The sequence below is a fragment of the Sarcophilus harrisii genome, chromosome 2 (genome assembly GCF_902635505.1).
Source record: "Sarcophilus harrisii chromosome 2, mSarHar1.11, whole genome shotgun sequence".
NCBI lineage: Eukaryota > Metazoa > Chordata > Mammalia > Dasyuromorphia > Dasyuridae > Sarcophilus > Sarcophilus harrisii.
In genome coordinates, this window is record NC_045427.1 from 498850449 (window position 1) to 498863329 (window position 12881).

Consider the following 12881-nt stretch of genomic DNA (forward strand, 5'->3'; position numbering starts at 1 on the left):
TTCACATTCTGTTCTAGTTTTTCATTCTTTATATTGTTTTATTATTTCTTGGTTTCTTATAACTTCACTGCTTCCCCTTGGTCAATTCTAATTTTCAAAGAGTTATTTTTGTCTTTAAGACTCTGTATCTCCTTTTCTACTTGGATGATTTTTTTTTCATAATCTTCATGTTTTTCTTGGATGGTTTTTATTTTCATTTTTTAGTTTTTCCTCAGTGTCTCTCATTTAGAATAAAAAAAAAACTAGTTGGAATAATTTTCTTTAATTATTTCTTATAGAGGGCTGATTCAGGGAAGTTTGTGGAGTACATTAGTAAATTCCAAGCTCTCCAGATTTCCCCCACAAACAGAACAAATTTGTGCTTCAGGATGAATATAGACCAGGGAAAGATCAAGAAGACTTGGAGCAGAACAGGGGTCCTCCTGAGACTACCCAAAAAGATCTGAAGAAACATCCCAGTCCAGGAATTAACCTGTGTGAAAGTGTAAACACCTCTGATCTAGCTCTGCAAAAACACAAGCTGGGACTGCTGGGGCAAGCTGGGTTTGGCTGTAACCCCAGGAGGAATCAAAGAAACTTTCCCTCTGGGACAATGTGTGAAATCAGAGGTCTGAGTACTGGAAAACTAAGGGGAACCTCAGCTGATTTAGGAACACCAGTCCTAGCTGTGCTGCGGGGACACAGCCCTGGGTAAGAAGGAACTAGTGGTGAGTGCAGAGGCAATGTGGCAGGGACACTGCTGGTTGCGGGCACTTACAGGAACGGGGAGCTCTTGGTTTGGGGTTCCAGGTCAGAGGGGAGAGCTAAAGTGAAGTTAGAGGCACCATGCCCCATCCCACAATTAGGGTGTTTACACTAATACTTCTCAAAAAAAAATAAATTAAATGGCAAAGAAGAACCCAACCATAGAGACTTACTAGGGGGCTAGGGAAGACTTGGATTCATCTTCAGAGAAGAACACTGAAGGTTTAAAAAAAAAAAAAAAAAAAAAAAGAAAGCTTCTTCTACCTCAAAGAGTAATGTTAAATGACTCCCTATCCAGAGAGAATTTATAGAACTCAAAGAGAATTTAGAAATTAAATGAGAGGGGCAGCTAGGTAGCACAGTGGATAGAGCATCTTCCCTGAAGTCAGCAGGACCTGAGTTCAAATATGGCCTCAGACACTTAACATTTTCTAGCTGTGTGACCCTGGGCAAGTTACTTAACCTCAATTTAGGCCACAGTCATGGAATACCAGGTTCTCCAAAAGCTGAAGTTGAGTGTCATCCCAAAGGCAATGAAAAGATTCCAGGTGGGCTCAAGCAGGCAGTAACAATCATCAATGAAAAATTACTCTGGAGGGAGACATCAGATAGGATAAAGTAGGATACTGGAGAGATGTCTAACCAGAAGATAAGACAGGAAAGTGACTAATAATACCTGAAGTATATAATGCACAAAATGTCAAGAAAACCAAGAAAACTCATGAGCATGTTAAATTCCTTTTTTGGAATTTATAGGATGACTGGTCTAAAAGTTACATAGGATGCATAGGAATAAATAAGTTGTGATTTGCATCTTTGTAGTACCTGACATATTTGTGAGGCATTCAGATTAATATGTGGCATATATATATATATATATCATAAGTGATGTTATATGCAAATATTATACACATTCATCTGTAGCACCTAGTCACACCCCACCTCCAGCTCAGAAGGTGAACCTTGACCCCCCCCCCAATAGTAATAATAACATTTATGTGGGGCTTTAAGGTTTGCAAAGCACTTTACATGGATTATTTCATTGGTTCCCACAATGAAATCATTTGCTATTATCCCCATTTTATAGTTGAGGAAACTAAGGCATAAGGTAAGTGATTTGTGCAGGGTTAACTAGCTAATGAATGTCTAAAACAGGATTAAACCTCAGATGTGGCTAATGCCACTTATTCTAAGGGTCTACCTCTCTAGGATCATATCCCCAGCATCACTGCCATGTGTTTACTGCTTTACTGGCTCTTTAGAGGACATTTTTAATTCACAGCAAAGGCATTTAATGAAATGGCATAGCAAAAATACAAAAATCCAACATAGTAACAAAACATGTTCCCTGTAAGCCTGCATGCATTCTCTTACCAACACACATAGTTATAGAGGAAAGATGCTGGGGACAGGTGCTGTTACTTTTGGAATTGCTAGTTTCCTAATCTCTGCTGGACTTGTCTCTGCTGCCTGACACTGTTCTGATGATCTCATAATTTCCAGTGCCAGATATTGCTTCCCCATAGAAGTTCCCAATGCACCCAATTTTGCCTCAGCTGAAATCCTTAGTTAATTCTTTTTAAAGAAAAGTAAATATTGTCAATCTTTTTTGGCTGAAAGACTATACAGGCTTTCTCCAGCTGTTTTAGAAAAGTCAAAGAGAAAAAAAATAACAACAAACCCTTGGCCATACAAAGCCTTCCCTATTGTCTACCAACTCCTTTACTCAGGACTGCCTAAGAGGAAATTCTTTTTTTCTTACAAATACCCCTTTTTTTAAAAACAGAAACCATGTTTTTATTGGCTAGCTAATATACCCTTAGGTTTTAACTTTGATTGAACTCCCTTTCCTGATTCACGACACATCACTGATCTATGAGGAGCACTCCTTATATTTCCAAAGTTTCATTTCACTAAACTTGCAAATAATCTTCCACTTACTACATACTTTGGATATGCATATACTCTCATATGTGAACACTTAGTCACTGTCTAGTAAATGTCTATCTATTTTTGAAATATTTTGTCTATACATACAAAACATAGAGAAAATGATTAGAAAATAGATATAGTGATATAGAAAGTATACAGAAAGGGTATAGACATATATAGAGACATGTATATATAGACATGTATAAATATAAGCACACATATATGTATATAGAATATATAGAAATTAGACAGAAATGTCATTTCCATAATGAAAGTTCCTTGATGGCAGGCACTGCATTTTCTTTTTTTCTTTTTTTTGCCTTGTATCCCCAGTAGCCACTGGATCTATCACATTTTGCTTAAGAAGGGTTGTTGACTGATCAATTAGGAATCAGAGGATACAGATTTGTGGTTCTTTATGTCAATTATTTACTAGTTATATCCTTGGTCTGGCAAGTTGAGTGCCACATTTACCAATCACTTGTCCTCTCTGAATCTCAATTTTCTTTTGGATAAAAAGGAAGATATTGGATTTAATGATCTTTGAAATTCCTCTAGCTCTGAAATCAGAACTAAGAGGATGGCTGCATCTCTCTCTATGAAGACCCTCATTGAAATAGCTATTGTGGAATGAAGAGAGATCTCAGGTGCTGAGTATTTTAGTACTAGTGCAGAGGATGACGCACATTCAGGCTCAGTATTATTAGGCAGGTTCAGTTTCTTCAGACTAAGGCCTAGTGTTGCTACCTTGAGTCTTGGTCTCCCCGACAGTTTCTGTGGGGTTGGTGGAGGTGGTTATATGGAGAGTCTGACCTGTAAGGTGCCAAATGTATCTGCCACCATTCACAGCCTGTTCTTTCAAAGATAAATTCCAAAGGGAGTGATTTTTTTGTGTAAGCATGCTTGGGGTTCAATGTGACCACATAGCTCCCAGCTGACCCAAAAGGCTGCCTGTTTTCTTCACTGATGTTGCTGTCTCAGAGGCCAAGATTCACCACAGAATATGGCAACTGTTGGGACAGGAAGAGAAAACATTGACTTAATATCTGAGACCAGACGGAGGAAGGCCAAGAACAATATCATCTACTTAAAAGCAAACAGAGAGACATGAGCATCAGAAGACCACGTGTAGTAGACCAGAATATTGGTGGGACTGGGGAGGCCCACACATTCCCACAGCATTAGCTAGGACTGTTATGAGCAAGGAAGCTATGGAAGGCAGTTGGAATTAACTTTGCCCCTTGGTGGAGAGATCTGGCACCTGGCTATGGACCTTTCTGGGTGAGAAGTATATAAAATTAGCTGGCAGGGAGTTTCTGAGCCTTCTTCACCTTTTTGCTGCTGGTTTTTATTTTCCTGAACTTTTTTAACTTTTTGGGAACTGACTATATTAGGATTTGGGGGAACATATTCTTAAAGAAAGGACTGTTTATTAACTCTTTGGCGGAGAAGGGTCTATTATACAGAACAGACACCAAGATTATGAGTGTTCAAGAAAAAGGAAAATTACAATTATAACAAGAGGCTAGTTGAAGCTACTTCATCACTAAAAGATTGCTTAACTTCAGGTAAATCAATTCATTTCTCAGATCTTCAGTTATCCCTTCTGTAAATTTACAGATTTAGACTTTATATGATTATCTAATATGACTTGTGGATATAAATATCTATCATGCTTATAATCTATACACATGGACAAACAGAAGCAACAGCATATTTCTTTAAAGAGGCAAGGAGACAGAGTTGTAAATTCTGGCAAAATCTATCATTCCATGATGATTTTATAGGATGATAGAGCTGGAAGGAACAGTGCAAATGGTAAAGGCAATCTAATGACTAATGAGGAAATTAGGAACCAGATTGGTTAAATGACCTAGTCAGGATTACACAAGTAATATAATACTGCAAAGAAGAATTTGAACATAAATCTTCCCTCCTCATTTTTTAAAAATGCGTATTTTCCCCTATACTTTCATCAGTACTCAATTCCTTTTTCCTCTTTGTCTTCTTCCCCATCATTTTTTTTTTTCTATTCTCTATTATTGCCTTAATCTGGACAGAGTTAAAGAAATTGTAACCTCCTGATAAAAGAAAAAACAACTGAATGAGGTAGTGAACACCTCTACTTCCTGGAGTCTGGGACTTCTGAGGCTGCAATGGCCCAAGAAAAACAGCTCTCCTCACTAAGGCTGGAGTCAACATGCTGAGAGCCTCAGGAGCAGGGTGAAAGATGAAATGACTGAGGAAACAAAGATTTGATTGTCTGAGCATATATATCAAGCAACTAAAAGCAGTTCCCTACAAACCAGAACCAGAGTTCCTCAGCTTAAGCCTGGACTCTGAATACAGTCAGATAAACTTTTATCCCTTAAAAACAAATAAGGCCAATTAATTAAAAGGAAACAACACAACATTAGCTAATCTGATTTCTAATTGGACAAAAAGATTAAGGACTTTCCAAGATGGGAGGGAGAGAGCAAATAGGTGAAAAAGAAATGTTCCATGGTCCTCAGGTGTTTGTGAACAAAGGACCATAAAAAAATAATTGATTTGTATGGGACCAGTTTTTAGATAAGAAATATGGGTTGTTTGAGATATACAATTGTGAGAAAACTTTCTGCATCAGTCTTTGGATTTGAGTTTCTGATCAGCATAACCGAGGTTCTCTAAACTTCTTCTAAACTTCCTAGCCACAAAGCACTATGTTCAACCAATACAATAAGGTTTTCTCCAAATTCCCACAACTGAATGAAGTTTTCTCACAAGACAGAAGTTAGCCTATACCCATTATTGAATAGAAAGGGAACTGAGCTAGTTCCAGAAGTGAATCACAATATGGAAGTCATTGTAGTTCACTCATTTCCTACAATTAATCATTTGCTGTCCTAATCCCCTCAAACAATTGTGATATAGGATTAGACTGTTTTCTCTAAGAAGTATATATGCATGTTTATGATTGGCTTCCAAAAGTATTATCAAAATTCAGGCTTTGAGTATAATTTAGTACTAAGTTCTCAAAAATTAGATTAAGGATTTTGCAGATAAAATTATATTCATAATTGTCATGAAAGTGATATTTTTTCCATTTTAAAATATCTGACTATTTTGAAAAGCAAGAGTCTATTTTACAGCTGGACCTTCAGTTTTTTTTCTTCTATCAGAAAGTGTTTAGGTAGAGATGGAAACTATGAATGGTATATAAAAATTTAAAATGATCTAAAATATCAGGTTTGGAGAACAAAACTTAAGAGACTGTATTGAATTGTATTGTCTTTTTACTGGGAGAATTATCTAGGAACCTCTACAAGTGATTTGGAACCAGAGAAGTAGAACCCTCTTCAGAGCTATTCTGAGAAGAAAGTCTGTTGTCCAGTAGATGCTATAAAGAGACCAGAGGATTACATGAGGTATCTGGGACTCAAAATGTGCTGGTTAAATGATCTTTGGGAACAGGTTATGGGATGCTTGATGATTATACTGATTATTTTGGTCTCATGTTTCATGGTGCTCATGTTACAAATTTTCTTAGTTAGTTTAGTGACATGTAAATCTCTTCTCAAAATTAGAGAGCCCTCTAAGGAGTTTGATCTGTGCCCTGACCTTTTAATTCTGATTTTGCATTTTGTAAAAAAAAAAAAAAACACTCAAGATCTGGCTTCTAGAAAAATGATCTGTGGGAAAAGTTAGTTGTCATAATTACCTGTCTCAAGCAGCCCATATGTCTTATCTGAAAAGTGGCCCCTTGCTGATAATCAACTATTTCTATGTTCCATTGATTGTTCATTGACACTTGAGAGAAGTGGGACACCTCTTTTTCTGAACTCAGGGAATTGCACGTATTTGCTTTCCTCCTCCTGGAAAGTCCCTAATCTTTTATCCAATGAGAAATTAGATCACCCTATGTTGTATTGTTTTCTTTTAATTTATTGGCCTTATTTGATTGTTTTTACTGTATAAAAATCTGTTCTTCTCTATTCAGGGTCTAGGCCTAAACTGAGGAGGTCTGGTCTTGGTTTGCTGGGCAACTGGAATGCATTGCTTAATAAATTGATATATTCAATTGAATCTTGTTTCTTCAGTCATTTCATCTTTTGGCCATCACAAGGAACAGAACTGGACTAGGGAGGAAATGGAGGACCTGTGTCCATTAGTACTAAAATCAGGCTTATGAGTAGTCAGTGACTGTCCCTCTTGTTTACATAAAGGAAGAAAACCCAATTTAGAATTGAGTATATTAAAATTTTTAAAAAAGAAGAAATGAGTTGACCCAAGAAAAATTCATTTCAATTCAATACTGCAAACTTTTATTAAAGCCTATTATAAGAAAGACATAAAGAGGTGCATAGGGTAATCATTTCTACTCTTTTATTATTTTTGTGTCACTAGAGCATGGATCTATACAGATCATAGGATAATGGTTCATGGTTTTTATAGTTGAAGGTCTCAGAGTTCATCTAGGTTAGTCTCATTTTGCAGATGGGAACAATTCAACATTGTGGGGAAGTACTCATACTACCCATCTGATCCTAATAGAAAACCCAGACAATCTTGAAATAAAGGAGGCAGGAGGCTACTTCTAGTCTACCATGAAATCTAAGAGCAAGAAACTTTTTTCACTAGAAGTCTGATGTGTCCACCATGACACATGATAAGCTCTGAGTTGTACTTGGCAAGAGACATATTGAATTACGATATAGAGAAGTTCTAGGATATAATAGGTATCTTGGCGGCCAAGTCAGAACTATGATTTTAGGGCTCTCTTTAGGGAATTCTGATGTTAGCTGTAATAATGTAATTCCCTGTGGATTTCTAAGCCAAGATTCCTAGCCTTGGACAGAATAAAATAATTTTACTTTCAACTACGTAGCTGGATGACACAGTGGACAGGAAGTGCTGAGTTTAAATTTAGCCTCACACACTTTACTGGGGCAAGTCACTTAATGTTGTTTGCTTCAGTTTCCTCATCCCTTTAAATAGGCTGAAGGAAATGATAAACTATGTCAGTATCTTTACCAAGAAAATCCCAAATGGGTTCACAATTGAAATGGGTGAACAAGAATAACAAGAAACAACAGGTAGATGGATAGAGCACCCAAAGTCAGGATGACCTGAGTTCAAATTTGACCTCAGACACTTACTAGCTATGTAATCCTGGGCAAGATACTTAATCATGTTCTGCCTCAATTTCCTCAACTGAAAATAAAAATAATAGATCTTTAATGTGAGGATTAAATGAGGTTTTTGTAAGTGACTTATCACAGTGCATCAGATAGGTGCTTAATAAATGCCTTCCTTTCCCCTTCCAAAAGAGATTTGTGTGTCTTAATTTGGCTTTAGGGATAGAGGGAAGCTAGCAATACCAAAAGTGAGATTTGAACTTCATTATTTCATGAATTAGGTTCTTCATTCAAAATTGGTCTGCTTAGAGGTTCATTGAGTAAGATAAAGCCATTGTTTCAGAAGTATTAAGTCAAAAGATCCTTAAGAAGGACATGAGAAAATATTAGATACCCACTTACCACTCTTGAATTATTGCTAAAGAAACCATTTGAGAGAATGTAGGGATTTGAGGAAATTATAGAGTGTACAGAATTGGTTCTTTGATGGATGTCATCTAGTGTGCATGTTTTTCTACAATGAAAATAATGCAAAATTTTCCCAGCTGGGGATGAGGGTGGGAAGCAGAATCAAAGAGAATAGGTAGCAGTCTGAAAGAAATTCTCTGTAAAATTCAGCATTATAGAAAAGGGTTAGTTGTTCCTTTAATGTTAGAGTAGAAGGAGATGCTGAATGATACTAAAAAGTCAATTTAAAAGATATTCTGTCTTCTTTTAGCTACATTTAACCAGGCTATTTCTGAAAAGAGAAGAGTTAAGACGATGTTCTAAAAACAATAGAATATAAGATGATGATATCTCAAATTGTAAGGAACAAAGAAAGCACTTGGCTTTAATTGATAGGGAAAACTGCTTTCCAGCAGCTCTTTACAGAATGTCTTCTCAAATTCAGACCTTATCTTTATCCTAAAAGAATCAGTAGGAAAAAGAGTTTTGATTCTCCAGAAAGTATTTTGGGGGTTAGATAACTTTGTGAGAGGGATTCTCTCACAGAGTATGTACATGTGTGTGTACATGTACATGTAAACACACACATTCATATATACATGTATATGTACTATACCAAGAAAATATGCAATTGATTTTTAGCATTTAGTAGATACTCTGTTGAATAAAAGAAAGCCATCAGTGATTATTTTGGGTCATTAGCAAGAAAGGATTTTCAGAAGTCAATCAAGTAGAATCTTTTTAATATCTATGTTGACACTATGTTATTAAGCAGCAAACAATTTCTCACTAGTTGAAAATTTATGTAATATTGAGGATATAATTACAATGCTTTATAATCAGTGAATTCTTTTTGCTTTTCTAATTTGAAAAAAGACCACATCCCATTTAATAACCTGCTGTGGAAAATATAGTGACAAGGGCACTGAGTCAAGAGTTTGCAGATGAAGAGTCTAGTGCCAGATCTATCACTAATAAGAGACAAAGTCAATTTATTTTAACTCTGAGAATAACTCTATAAAACTGGGATAATACCAACTCTCGCTACTTCTGGAAGTCTATTCAAGACAAACAAAAATGATTAAAAGTGCTTTGATAAGCATTAAAAACAATATAAACATTGAAGACATGATCTGGTGAGGGAGACTAGTTAACTCTCTTAATAGCAGACTCCCAATGGAATTACATTAAGTCTAATATTTAGCTTCAAAGATTAAGTCAATCAGGAAGTCAATAAATATTTATTAAATGCCTACTATATTCTAAGCACTGAGAATACAAAAAGCGATTCGTGCTCTCAAGAAACTCTATTATGGGAGAGATAACAGGCAAATTGGACAAACAAGCTATATATGGGATAAATAGGAAATATTTAAAAGATTATCTAAGATGTCAGAATTAAGTATTAGGAAAGGCATCTTGTAAAAGATGGGATTTTAGCTGGAACTCAGAGGAAACTAGGCAAGTCAGTAGATGAAGAAGAATATTAGAGTTTCTTGCTCATGTGACATTAAGTGTCACTGGAGTAAGGAGTATAGTGATGGGTTTATATATAAGGTGTTAAGAAAACTGGAAATCTGGGGAAAACAGGATAGCTTATGATCAACTACTAAACAAAGGATTTTTATTTGATCCTGGAGGCAAAGGAGACTCTAGTTTACTGAGCAGAATAACATGTCAGGCTTATGCTTTAGAAAAAAATACTTTGGTGGCTGAACAGAAGATAGACAGGAGTGAGGAGAGACTTGAGGCAGAGATATGGTGGCAGGCCAAGCATGAGGTATGAAGCAGCCGGGTGATGCAGCCTCAGATCCTCACTGGCAATGTGATCCTTGGCAAGTCTCTTAAACATGTTTGCCTCAGGTTCCTCAAGTAAAAAGGCAACCCTGGAGAAGGGGAAATGGCAAACTACTCCAGAATCTTTGCCAAGAAAATCCCACAGGGCTCACCAGGAGTTGGATAAGACTAAAAAAATCAAATAAACAACAAGCACAAGGTGAACAGGGTCTACACAGTGTGATGGCAAAATCAAAATAGAAGGGAGCACATTCAAAACAAAAAGGTGGAATGGGCAGGTCTTGACAACAGATGGGATATAGAATCATCCAGTTAAGAGGTGATAGGGTTTAAGGGAAACTATCCATACTAAACAGACTTACAAAAATACTTTAATTTTGTAACCAGAATGCCAATTTATTGACAAAAACAGACATGCCTGTTGAGTGTTGGCACCAATTGTTTTGATAGAATATAGCCTCAGGATGAGCAAATTCACTCAGAAGACCAAGTTACAAAGAAACACAAGCTTGCTTATTGGGATTTTCCCATTCCAACGGAATATGTCTTGATCATATATCTATGGTAAAGTTCTGCTGTATCCAAAGATATGGAACTATTTAATTAGCACCAATGCTGGTTAAACAATGACAAATCGTGGCAAGTTGGTTCTCCTTTATTTATCAGAGAATTCCATGTAGACCACCACCTTTTGTTTTTACTCATACAGCTGATGTTGTGAACTAGAAGTACTGACATCTTTTTTTTTTTTCCCTTTCTGAGGAAATATCAGAAGTTACCTTAATCTTGATAGTCACTCACATAGAGAGAATTCTGAGGATATGCTATTTAAAATGGCAACATTCTGCCACAGCTCTCTGAGCTTATAGTGGCCATTTCCTGAAGTTCTGGCTTGTCCTGACACCTCTTCAAATCTGCTACCTTTGGGAAGTGTTATTGTTCTTTTCAGAGAGAGAAAGACCTCCCAGGCAATATGCTTTAGGCTAGTCAACACATTTTCAGCTCTCCATTGTATCTGCTTTGCTGACCCTCCTTTAGGTTTTACCTTTGTTAGGGAGGGTAAAAGTTAAGACTTCATCTCTTCTCTACCTTAGAAAAAGGCAGGTTGTCTCCCTTCTCTCCTATGAACAGTAATAAGTCTCTTGAAGGCTATGGAAAAATACTCACAAAACTTCTCTCTCCTTCCAATTCCTCGTTGTCCTCCTTTAACCCATATCCAAACATTCACATTTTCTTCCAACTTCTGAGAAGCTTTTAGAAACCATTAGAAACAATGGAAAAGAAGGGAAAAGTTAGCTATATCTCTTGATATTCCTGAGGCCTTAGGAAAAAGTCCTCAAACACATGCATAAAGTATTATTTTCAATTTAAGCATCACATTGGAGCAAAGAATTAGAGAAGTTGGACCATATCCAGTAAAAGAAGAATAGGAAGATGTTGGAACTATAGATGATGCTGATCCACTGAAGGAGTTGGCAAAGTTTAGCCTAGAAAAAAAGAGACATATTTGAAAGATGCCAGACAGATTAGTTTGTCATACTTGACTTATAGGGCAAAATTAACATCTATAAAATTAACAATATAATATCCAAAATCTATAGATAATTGAAAGAGATCAATTAGATTAAAAACCAATACACACATATTCAGAGAATGAAAATAGCTTTCAAAAGAAGAAAAACAGAATATCAATAACAATCTAATCTAAAGCGGTGTTCAAATCACCAAAAATACACAATGCAAATTAAAATAATACAGAATGCAAATTTATGTGGAATCATCAAATTAACTGGGTTTAAAAAATTTTTTTTGAAGATGGGAAAATTCACTATTGAATAGCCAGGAAAAAATAGGTTAGTGGAGTTGTAAATTAGTCCAATTAATTTGCAATTCTCTTAACAGATTCTATTTATACCGTTTACCCCAAAGATTTCACTATACAAGTTCAAAAAATTTGTGCAATTATTGAAACCATGAACATACTCTTATGTATAATGATATTCAATGCAACATTATTTGTAATAATCTAAATCTTAACATACTTTTTGCAAAATGAATTATTTACTCAGGTTCTTAAAAGAACTGATGTTCTTTATTTGTCTACTTCACCTTGTCAACAAGGCTGTTCCATTCTTCTGAAGATAATGTAAATGGGAAAAAAAAGGCCTCTGCTTAATGACGCTTGTTCTTCTTCTCTTTTTCCTAGTAGTGTCTCATCTCCACCATATCCTCATATAGTACTTGGATGTTGAAAATTTCCTTCACCTCCAACAGCAAGTGATCAACAAGAGCTTCTAAGACAAAGAATATTGAGGCAACACTGTTCCAGGCAGGAGCAGTTATTGGCCACTTTTAGCCTCCATTTAAGAAAAGTTGCCTTTTCCATTAAAAAAAAATAGGGACAAGAAGGATGTATATTAAGCATGGTGTGTTCATTTAAGGAATTCTAGGAACCAGTGAAAAGCAGGGGAGACCCAGGAAGAGTGTGTATGTGAAGATCAGTGGGAGACCAAAACAAGTAACATGGTCATCATTCATTTCAGTGGGGACCCATTTGGGGTTTTCTTGGCAAAGTCGCTGGAGTGCCCTATCATCTCCTTCTCTAACTCATTTTACAAATAAAGAAACTTGGTCACAGTTCTGATGGACCAGGCCATCCTCAGCAACGAGATCAACCAAATCATTTCCAATGGAGCAGTAATGAACTGAACCAGCTACGCCCAGAGTAAGAACTCTGGGAGATGACTAAAACCATTACATTGAATTCCCAATCCCTATATTTATGCCCACCTGCATTTTTGATTTCCTTCACAAGCTAATTGTACAAATATTTCAGAGTCTGAT

At 36.3% G+C, this 12881-nt stretch overlaps 1 long non-coding RNA gene across 1 annotated transcript; it reads right to left on the minus strand.

The window, feature by feature from the left end:
- Positions 1-1189: 1189 nt before the first annotated feature.
- LOC116421821 lies at positions 1190-12676 on the minus strand. Its single transcript, XR_004232361.1, has 3 exons — positions 12147-12676; positions 11205-11524; positions 1190-3686 (listed from the first exon to the last, which is right to left on the minus strand). It is a non-coding gene; the product is annotated as an uncharacterized LOC116421821 (long non-coding RNA).
- Between the last annotated feature and the right edge of the window lie 205 nt (positions 12677-12881).